At 34.7% G+C, this 10592-nt stretch overlaps 1 long non-coding RNA gene across 3 annotated transcripts in view; it reads left to right on the forward strand.

Moving 5' to 3' along the window:
• LOC135308078 (uncharacterized) overlaps positions 1-10592 on the forward strand; it is a 269531-nt gene that overhangs the window by 54316 nt on the left and 204623 nt on the right. The gene's annotated exons all lie outside the window — the stretch shown is intronic.

Raw genomic sequence — 10592 nt, forward strand, 5'->3', positions numbered from 1 at the left:
AAGGCAATCCTTTCACAGTTCTGTCCTGTCACAGGTAACACAGTACCATGCCACAGACTGGTGTCATACCAGTGTTATTTACCATTTAATCTTAATCAATAAATATATGCCCTTATCTTATCTTCCTCCCTAGCTGAAAACTATTCTCTTCTGTCACACAGAAACATAACAAGAATATTTTACTTTCAATCCTGAGAAGAGATAGGACTTAATTTAAAAATTACAGTGGTATATGTTACCCTTTGAGCAGGTTGCAGCAGGAGTACATTGAGGCTGTAGATACACAAGTAATTGAGAAACTTTTAGGTTTGGTACCCACTCTCACAGAGAAACGGTAAGCTATCCTTTTTAACCACCATCTGTGTGACTTCCCCACTGGTAAATTTAATATAAATAAATATATACCATCTCTCAAATATTAGGCCTTTTCTGTGGTGACTAAAAGGCCTGCCTACAAAATGTAACTCTGAAGTAGAATGTAGCAAGCACCACCACCACCTCTGATTTTGTTTAGTAACCTAATGCCATACAACTAAACAGGTTATGTGGTACATTGTGAAAGGAGCTAATGCTGCCTTAGAATCCCTTGAGTATTTTTTAAGGGACACCAAGTAAAATAATGCTGCTGCAAAGCCCCAAGCATACTATATCTTGAGTCTGACACTACTTTAATAATGTATAATACAAACATGGTTTTGGCCCAGCAGGATCAATGGGGGGAAGTATTTTATTAAGTGAGAAAAAGAAGATCTAGAGGAAAGTCAGAGTGAGAAAGAAAAGCTATTGCAAAATTCATGTTCTCTAAATTAGGATATGTCCAAACTATAATTTTCCCTGAATTTCTCAGACCCAAAATCAATTTATCTTAACTTTTGTGCTTTATACAATGCTTTTGGCTTCACTGTCTTAAAAGGAAAACAAAAATAACAACTTGTGGTTCATTTCTTTAAGAAAGGTCAGGGAGTTTTATTAATTACTGAAACCTGGTAGAGGCTGGATTCTGTACATTCAGTTATCCTTAAAAATGCTTCCTTTTCCTTCATATACAAGCAATATGTCAGTAATCATTTTAAATAATCAGTTTTAAGAAATGCATATTAAGACCATATATAACCTGCAACTAAAGGATATATAATTTACATCTTCTTTATGGTATACTTAACTGGTACCCAGATCCTCTGTAACTTATTAATATCCTTTATCTTTCCAAATGAAGACTTAAGATCCTTGATCCCAAAGTAAATATGACTGCCTTTCTTCTCTGAAACATGACACAGTACAAGAATCCTACACCAGTTTTCTTCTAGAATTGCTTAAGCATTTCCATTTTAAGATCCCACTCTTTTGGGTTGCCATTGTGAAGGAGATTACTTATGAACAAATCTGTTATAAACAGTGTTTCAAAACTGTTTGTGGAGCTGAGCCCAAGTTCCATCACTGTTGTGACAGAACTGCACCGAAGTCAGTGCTGTGTCACTTCCACCTGCTGCAGATACGCTCTGAAGTTGACAAGTTCCATATCTTCAAGCTGAATTTATACACTATATATGTCAGATGCAGTGCACTTTAGCTTCTTTGGAAACAAAGCTGCAGGAAAGAGAAATGGTGATGCTTATTTTAAAAGAGTGAGCACCCAAGAGAAAGAGAAAGAAAAGAAACAGAGATATACAAGAGTCAAACATATTTTGGACCTTTTAAAATAACAGGAAAAAAATTAATTGCACTTATCTATCACTAACCTCGTACTGTGTGGTCAAAGGCACAAGCTGGATGTGGTGAAATAAAGAGATGGGGGGATTCTTTTCAAATTTGAGCTTCATATGCTCTCTCAAACCTTCAGACTCTGAAGATTATGCAAACGTGAGACAGGTCTCTTTGTGGTCCAGTAATGCCATTCCATAAAAACGCTACAAAATATTATCTGACACTTCATTAGTTTGCTTCACTAGATTCCCTGGAAATCACTTAGCAACAGAACTCCTGAAACACACACATGCATGTCATTAATTAAGAGAAATGGCTTTCAGCTCTAAGAAGGTCATCAAAATCGTAATTAAAGTAAAACGCATTACTATGTTGAGCTCATTTGTAATTAAAAAACAGATTTATGAAAGATGTAGCTTTTCATCTCTAACATATTATTTTTATAACTGTCTTCCCATTTTCAATTATCTCAAAGAAGATTTGGAAACAAAGAAGCATTCAAGAGTAAAGCAAGCAATTATGAGGAAAACTGTTACATGGAAAAATACAGGTATTAACATTGTTTAATTCAAAGAAATAACAACAAAAACATACAGTGGCATCAATGATAAACTGCAAGCCAATAAGGAACATTTCTAATTACTCATTTGAAAGATGCAGTCTCAAAAGGAACTTTCACTTCTTTACATAACAATGAAAAAACTTCATTAATAAGAAATAAGCACTATTTGGAAAAAAACTCCAGACTAATAAATATAAAATATATTACGAATTTTGGAAGTTGACTTGGTATTACTACCTCCATTCTCCCAATTCTACCTGTGAACACATTACCCAGCATGTGCAATTTCAAGTCTCCCATCTAGCAAGACAGAAAATAGGGTTTTATCACTGTTCCAATACTTTCAATTTTGCACTCCAACCACTGAAAGCAGTGTCTTTTCTTAGCAATGTTAACTATACTGAATGTTTAAAAATTAATGCTGACATCTGTCCTCTGAACCATTGGTAATCTAATAATTTGTTTTACATTCAGGAAACACAAGTGCAGTTTTGTTTCCTTTTTATTTTACCTCATAGAATGCATGAGCTCAGGCAGATCCCATCAGATGAAAGTCAGAGGTAAATTTCTGTTCGCTTTGGTGATAGGTCTAGCCCAATGAATATGATTTTCTGCCATTGCTGGTGGAAGGCTACACGTCTCTGGTCTCATCCAGGCTGTCACAGCCTGAGCAGGGCTTAGTTTGTTACAACAATTGTGTGATGAAATCACTCCAGATGTGGTACCTTAAAAGTGTCTTGTGCAGCAATAGTCCCACAGACTCAGGGAATCACTGCATGGAAAACAACAGCCCTTTCTGTCAGAAATAGTTGGGGATCAATGGAAAGGAAAACGTTCTGAGGAAGCTTGTAGAAACAAACCAGAGACTGAAAGGAAAGAAAGTCCACCACAAACATTATGCTCTATCCTCTAAAGTCCTCAGTTTGCTGATGACTTATTTTCACTACCAACCCTGTGGCCACTGCGAAAGGCTCAACTATTGGCCATAGGACTCAGAAGGACATTTGAAAAGTGAACATTGCAACAGAGAAATGAGTGGGATCGAAGTAATCTATAAAGAAATTTAAACTATTATTAGTTACATTTTTCTGTACTGCTTTGGATTATTAGCCTGTACAAACATTGTAACCAAAAATAAATTCTTAGTTCCCTATTTTATACAGTCTTTCTTGCACAGAGCAAGATTTTTATTTAGGTCATTATTATCTACTAATTCTACATTACAATAGTTTGGTTATATGTATAAAATAATGTAAAATTTCAATTCAGATTTATGCAAAAGGGCTTAGAAGTATTCAGGCATCCTTTCAAAGAAAATTCTCTTATTTTATTAAAATTAGTTCATAGTATATTGCCCAAGTACCCATATTTTTTTTCTCTGTCGAAGGTGTTTCCATCTGTCAGCACTGCTGTACCTGAAAAGGACACAGACTAGTTCAGTAACTACTCAGATCTTTTGTTTTCCTATCTCTTTTGATTAAATGCTTGGAGTTTCTCTCAACTTCAAAATCACAGTATGGGTCTGGTTAACTGGTTTTCACTAAGGTAATAGGGTTAAACTTGTGTAATAGAATTGCCTCCCTGGTGATATATCTGCATTTTAAGTAAATATTCTGGAAGTGTGACCTTCATTTTTTCTCAGAAAACTCCTTGCTTTACCCATTCTATTTACGAATTCATAGTTTTACTTTATTGGATCAACTGCTTGACCAGTAGGTGTGACTTACTAACCAGAAAATCTTGGTCATTAATACTTACTATGATGTTCCTCTCCAGTTTTTTTGAGATCCTTAGCAGTGCAGAGAACATTAAGAGCAGCCAAGCCATTTGTATCTAAGGCATCACTCTGCAACAGTAGCAAAAGCTTGCTTTTTTTTTTCCGAAGGAAGAAAGAATTTAATTAATGCAGAAGCCACATTATCTTAGACTTTTTTTTTTTATTTAGAAGTGGACAGTTAATGCTGTAGTGAGATCAATAGGTTTGGGCTGCTTTGAATTTTTATATTATGTAATCCAAGCTATTTATTACCTGCACTACAGTCTCTAGATTGCAGAAAATAATCTAATGTCTTTCTTTGATACTTCTTTGTCTTCTTTGTATGCTTGAAAGCATTTTATAAGATATAGGACCATTAATATATAGTTTTAGTTCCAGAGAAACATTTTAGACACTCAAAATTAGAATCATCTAAAGTAGATACAAACTAGAGAACCATAATACTTTTGTAACTGCAGAATAGTCATGTTTATAATGTTCTGGGCTGACAAATATAGCTGTGCATAGTGGCATCTACTGCACAGTATTTTTATTAATGTCATAATTAATCAAAAACCCAAGTAAACTACACCAATATTAAGGAATTACTGTTATACTAATTTAATGAGATTATTCTTACTTTCTAAATTATAATTAATTATTCTGAGCATGGATAATACATAAAGGATAATTTAATTATGGCACTTCTAATTGCCCATTTTTTTTCCAAAGCAGTGAATTTGAGAAGAGATCTTGTCCAAATTAAATTATTCAAAAAGAAGCAGTATATCTGTACCTACTGACCATGTTTTAAAAGGTAGTAATATTTCCTTCATTTATTGTATGATTTTAAAAAAATGTTATTTTATTTAGAGTTTTCTATTATTACTATCATTTCTCTAACATAATTTTGCAGACTTGTCTTTCATTTTAGCTGAAACCTGTGCTTTAACCATAAGGGCTGTGATTCAAAGTATCCACTATGTGATAAATATTCTTGTTTTCACAAATACCTTCCGTTTTCTCATTATCATAATGTGGAGCACAAGGAGGGAAAACAATCAAGCATTTACTTAAAGAAAATCTTTGCATGCCAGTTTTTGTAGAAAAATATGAACTAACAACTTCTATTCTTAAATGCAGAGTAGAAGTATTAAAGTTCATGTATTTTGTGCAACTTCTATTGCATTGCATTTAGTACACAGTGTTCTATGTACTAAAAATAAGAGGATTCATTTTTAGAACCTATTAAAATTGCAGTCCTAGTCTATAGAGAAGCTAGCAAAAATAGCATCAGAGAAATAAATTTTTAAAGTGTCTAGTAAATCTGAGCTGGAAATCAAAGTTTAAAAGAGGGAGAAAGGGAAGAATCTGTTCAGTTGACAGCCTTATTTGTCTTCAGAAATGAATTTATGTGCTTGGTAAAGTATCAGATCTTGTTTATATTTTTTATCTTCATTTCCAAAGATTATTATCCACTCCTTCAACTGACAGTCACCACCTGTCATCTTTAAATGATCTCTTTTCTTTCAAAGAAAATCGCAGCTTCAGACCAGCCACATGAAAGCACAGTGCCTCGCACAAAGTCTACCATCAAACTACGATCATCAGTTGCTTCTAGCTCAGACTATTCATCTTGCTACCAGCCACCCAAACTCCATTTTTAGCTGTGGTATGTGTCAAGAAGACATAAAGTAAAGCATCAGAAGTCAAAAAATGGAAACGCTACATATAAATCTAGGGATTTAGATGGTGTTGCTCAAAGTCAGATTAATCCTTTCTGTTTCATAAAACCTTTTTGCTTAAACACACACACACAGATACACATTAACATTGGTCTTTACTTTGGCTTTGCTTAATCTCAGTTATGCCTTCTTTAAGTTCAACATGAGGATTGGGAAGTTATTATCTATTGAAAGTCTTCAAGTTTCACATGGATATCACATTGCTAAGAAGCTTCATCTATATAAATCTATCAGTCATTTTGATGTTATAACCATGTGCCTTTTATTAGGACTGAGTGATTGATGCATTTGCAACATCCCTTGATCAATTTTTGTAAAACAGCTAAACACAAGAAGCTGACAAAATTAAGAGTGTTATTTGAGTGGAAATAACTAAAAGTGTGTCTGTAATTACATACAGATTTTCAGTCATCTTGAATTTATCTTGATGAGGAATATCTCTAAGGATGATTTTTAATTTCTTTATGGGGAAAAGGACTCACCTGAAAAACAAGTGTTAAGTAGTTTCTCTTGAAAATATTGTCATCAAGTGCTTATACTGCATCTTGGTAATGTTTCCCAATGAAGCGTCCACCTAAATATATTAAACATCTCTGAAGCATCTTCATATCCAATTACACCTCTCTTAGCTCTCTTGACTGGGCACTAGAAACTGTCTGGTCAAGGCAAACGGCCTTTTCAAGCAGGCAAATGGCACCTAAAAATCAGCTTCAGGTGGTTCTGGGATAATATTAATTTGTATGCAGTGTTTTGGGTTGTTTCTTCTCCTGCCCCCATGTTTTCTAGAGCACAGCATTGAGAATAACAAAAAAGTAACGTCAGTTTTTTAGCTGAAGACTGTTCACAAGTATGAAAATAGCTGTTCAGTTGGTGCCCCAGTTTTCTGCAGGGAATACATCTGATAAATCCTGCTAGAACATATTGATTTGTTCAAGAGGCCTCATGGGCTGTGGGTAACTAATCTACAATTGAAGCAGTAATTACTATTACTACAAACTATTAGATTTCACATAGGAAATTACTGAAGGAGTTAAAAACAGTGTTAGGAGGGGGCTGCTTAGGTAGCACCCTTGGGGACCTGAAGATTGTTAAAGCCAAATTACCTTGACGATTTCTGAGCAGAAAGAAGAGCTTCATCTAACAGGGTGGTATCCAATTGCACCCTCCACATCAGTGAATTTGACAGAAACACAAAATCATTGCTCCTTGGGACTAAATAAAGTTAGAGATGATGATTGAAAGACTGAGAGAGTTCTGACTACTCAGCCTAGAGAGGAGAAGGCCCCGTGGGGATTTTGTCAATGTACATAAATACCTGAAGGGAGAGTGAAAGGATGTTGTCAGGGTCTTGTTAGTGGTGCCAGCAAAAATTATCTAGCTTCTTGTATAAATAATAGCATATAAATAATCCACAAATATTATGATAGTATCTTTCTGGGTGCCCTAGTGAAAATAGACTTTTTACCTACTGTTAGGTTCAGTTGAGTACTGTCATATGATTATACAAGACAAGTGAAAGAATGCTTAAATAAAGTCTTATCCTTCATAGCAAAATGAGCCCTTAAACACCAGGAGATTTTGTTCACCTTCATCCTTCCTACATATTTCCTAGTCTTTCTGAAAATGTAACTGATGTTTAGATCCTCACATGCAAAGTTCTGGTTGCTTCTTTCCGCCTTTTTATTAGGATAACATTTAAAATAAGTACTATTAGTTTATAAAGAATGTCACCAGAAAACTACAGTTGTATACACACATGTATATGGTGATATAAGACAATAATAACATTGTGAAAGAGAGCTCAAAGATAGAAGCAATCGGTTAGAATGTTTGATATCATCTCATGAAATTTTCTATGGCAGCTTACACCAACTGCCTGAAACACTATCTGAACTGAAAGCTGCTTGATATAGTGGTGATTCATTAACAATGGTGATTAATTAACAGTTGGTTCAGTTAGGAGGACCAGAGGCCTTCAAGTTGCCAGTGAGGTTTGATAAATAAGCTGTAATACAGGGCAGAGTTGCTGACTATGGACTTGTTTTGGGCTATGAAATTATTAAAATCTGAGATAGTAAATGCAAATATGAAGTAAGAAAAAAAAACCTCAATAATCTGAAATTATCATTCAACTTCCAATTCTGTTATTGTTACATCTTCATTTGCACTCCAGAATAAACTCACATTTTATATAGATTTGGAATTAAGGTGTTAAACAAAATTTAAGAATTATAACAACTAAATGGACAGCCTGAAGCAAGCAGGAAGATAGGAACAGCCTTTTCTGCATATAGGATGCATCAAGGAATGTAGCAAGGTAGCTCAGGGTAGAATGGTCGCCACCTGGACTACTTCATCAGGTGAGGATAAGACAGTCTTCACTTTCATTTGCCTGCATAAACAAGTGCAACTTTAGCAACAAATCAACAACTTTTTCTATCTCTGCAGAATGTGACTCCCAGTGTCATTCATATACTGCTGCACTGAAATAGACCACACATAAAATGCCTGTGCTGCAGATTTTTTTTTTTAATGTCCTTTATGTTTGATGACAGGAATACAAGTTTCAAATTATTCTTTGGCTTTAGTGCTTTTTCTCCAGGTCACTGTCTTTTGAGATAGTAATTTAAAAACACAATATTATGTTGTATTTTTGTATGACTGTTACTAGCTCATTGTGTTTCTTGACCAAACCCCCCCTTTCCTACTTTCAACATGCATTAAACATAATAAAAAATCAGGTGTCAAATTCAAGGAGTTGTTACAGCAGCACTTATACTTGAACTTGTTATGTATGATACATACCAAGTGCAGGGAGAACAGACTTGCTGCATAGTAATTTTTAGATGATTTCTCAAAAAAATCTTGTTCATGTGGCCCAAATACGCTCATGATAAAATAGATGTCTAAGAACATATTAGCAGAGTGTCAAGATATTACATTTAAAATGTCATTGTCTTCAATCACTTTAAAAAAATGTTTAGGCATTCTAAGTAACAGGCCTGACTAATGATGGCATCAAAAGAGGTTTCTGCATTTTCTGCTCAAAGTGCTGACTTCTTACAAGACTGCCAGCTAAAATATATTTGAAACAAACAAATATATTTCAACTGCACACCTTAGAAGAAAGCTTTATTGTGGGTGTGCCAGACTTTCTGTGATTGTTTACTTGCTTTTACTTGGTAGAAGAGTAGAATTCAGAAGAACTGGGGTGGAGACAGGGAACTTTATGAATAACTCCTCTGTGAAGTGAGTATTTGGCCTTTTTTATTTAAAGGCAAGTAACTGTAAATTCCTTTTCAACAGGAGCAGAGCCCCAGCTGATCTCAGATTTTTATTACAAAGGTTTCCAGAGATCCACCATCCCTGATCCTCAACATCTTTTACCAAGGTGGACTGGAAACTAATGAAGGTCCACCCAAGGTCTATCAGGCTCTGGATTTTAAATGAGATATTTTCTGTTGCTACCCTTTGCCAACATTGAACTGGAAGGAGAAATTCATTATGGAGTGACAATTTCAGTTTTTCTCTTAGCAACAACTTCTGTGTAAGATAACAGTCTGTGGCATTCAAAATCCAAGTCTTCAGTTGCGTCTCTTGAAATTCCACCAGATTATGTCACTGCATAGCCCTTGCCTTCATTTTGACATATAAGGATTGCTATAAGTTTTCTTGGTATTTTAGTCCCATAGCAACTTTTACTCCAATTTTTTTATTGCATATTTTAAATTTTAATTTGTTGCTATTTAAGATAATTCATATTTCCCTCACCATATTTTACTTCCTGTTTGCTCTGCTTTAAAAAGGAACATATGTATTTTTAAAAGCTTTTTTAGTCTGCTAAAAAAGTGGTTCTGGTCCTGGTAAAGTCTGTTACTATGGGTGGCTGGAATCTCAAAACTATCTCCACACTTCTAGACTTAGGCAAGACTTTTCAGGATCACCTCAGGATATTGAGTCATTGACAATAAAATGTCCACTGAAAACTCGTGGATATTGAGATTATAAAATTTGATGTCACAAGATGTTACAGCTATCTGAAGCATAAGTAGACTCAAAAGGAAAGTATATTGATTTATAGAACAGGCCTGTAGAAAAGGTCAATACTTATCAGCTTTAACCTTCATGCATTTCTAATTGCACTCCTGCTTTCTTTCCATTGAGCATTTTTTCAATTCTTTGAAATAGCTGAAGTGAAATAAGGTGTCTATATAAACTATATAAATGAAGAGGACCTTGAAAAATATCACCTGTACTTCATATTGTTAGGCTGTCAACCATGTCAAATTTCTTGAATTAGTCATGTAATAAATGTTATTGTGTGTACCATACCATACAGTTTTATTATTCTTTGGCTCGTGTTGGCAATATTTGTTCCAGCAGTTGCAACAGAGGTCAGGACAGTGACAAACAGGACAGTAGAAATCTGCACATAAATGGACTAAGACTTTACAAGGATCTTTCAAGCATGAAATAGCATTTAAGAGAGAAAAATAAATATTTCCTGCAGGGGATATGTTCCTTCAAACTGAAGTAGGAACCGTCATGTCATGAAATAAAATCTATAAATATGCCTTTTTTTGCATATTTTCAGTGTGGAAAATAAGTTCCAGGACACTCCCTCCTGTTAGTTCTCCTTATGTGTTGCCAGTAGGCAGAGTGGAATACTTGACTGCTGGGTTGCATATGTACCATGAAATTGTCATGTTGTCAGATAATGTGTTACAGACATTCAGGTCTTAGTCTATGCTTTTTGTATTATAATATAATTGTACTTGAACACAGGAAGTTTGTATGTCAATGGAAGATAAGAAGATATGAGTGG

This window comes from Passer domesticus, chromosome 1 (genome assembly GCF_036417665.1).
Source record: "Passer domesticus isolate bPasDom1 chromosome 1, bPasDom1.hap1, whole genome shotgun sequence".
Taxonomy (NCBI): Eukaryota; Metazoa; Chordata; class Aves; order Passeriformes; family Passeridae; genus Passer; species Passer domesticus.